The sequence below is a fragment of the Haematobia irritans genome, chromosome 5 (assembly GCF_050003625.1).
Source record: "Haematobia irritans isolate KBUSLIRL chromosome 5, ASM5000362v1, whole genome shotgun sequence".
In the NCBI taxonomy this organism is placed as follows: Eukaryota; Metazoa; Arthropoda; class Insecta; order Diptera; family Muscidae; genus Haematobia; species Haematobia irritans.
Genome location: NC_134401.1, coordinates 9190717 through 9191588, shown reverse-complemented (window position 1 = coordinate 9191588; position 872 = coordinate 9190717). Strand labels below are relative to the sequence as shown.

General features: G+C 28.0%; 1 long non-coding RNA gene across 1 annotated transcript; it reads right to left on the bottom strand.

Moving 5' to 3' along the window:
- Positions 1 to 232: 232 nt before the first annotated feature.
- On the bottom strand, positions 233 to 657 carry LOC142241759 (uncharacterized). The gene is made up of 2 exons (XR_012723800.1): positions 481 to 657; positions 233 to 410 (listed from the first exon to the last, which is right to left on the bottom strand). It is a non-coding gene; the product is annotated as an uncharacterized LOC142241759 (long non-coding RNA).
- Between the last annotated feature and the right edge of the window lie 215 nt (positions 658 to 872).

The following is an 872-nucleotide window of genomic DNA, read 5'->3' as shown; positions in this document are numbered from 1 at the left end:
CTAAGAAAAATATAATTGTCCTCATCTAAAATGTTATTATATTGATAAAAAGAAATTTGTTTCCATGAAAAGACAATGGTCACTATTTAAAATGTTATGGTATTCATTAAAAATGTTTTTCTCCTAGTTAAAAGAACATGGTCACAACCTAACATGTATTGATCTTTATGAAAATACTTTTTTCATCGTCGAAAAAAGGACGCCACTTGAGAAAAGAAAACACAAAATTAAATTTATTTGTTTGTTTTTATTTATTTATAAACTAATTCATTGTTTATTTGTATTTATACTGTCGTGCAAGCAAACACCACATATTTTTACACACTCTATTTTGGTTCAATTTCAACAATAAGTAATCATTCCATATTTACTTCGTGACCATCAAATGTACCAACGCAGACATCATGTAACTGCAAATAAAAATAAATTATACCATATATCAAAATGCAGAACAAAAAACAGGTACATTTTTTCAATTACTTTTTTGTGTTCACATAAAACCACGTGCCACTTCTGAATAAATAAATTAACACAAAACACAGTAAATCCGTATTCTCCGTCCATTCCAAGAAACAATCAACACACGACTGACGCGTAAAATGAAAATCGTGTGTATCTGCTCAATGTTTTTATAAAATTCTTTTCGCTGCAAAAAAGTTAAAAAATTAAATGGTCACGAAAAAAATGTAAATGGTCTTTATGGCCATGTAATGCTTCTAGACATATTTATACTTAACCTATAAAAATAGTTTTTTCCCTGTAAAAAAGTAAAAAAAATTGAATGGTCAGGTACATGATTTTCCCGACCATGTAATGGTCTCAAATTCTATCATTTTAATGATAGAACATGTTTGTGGTATTTGAGAACCATT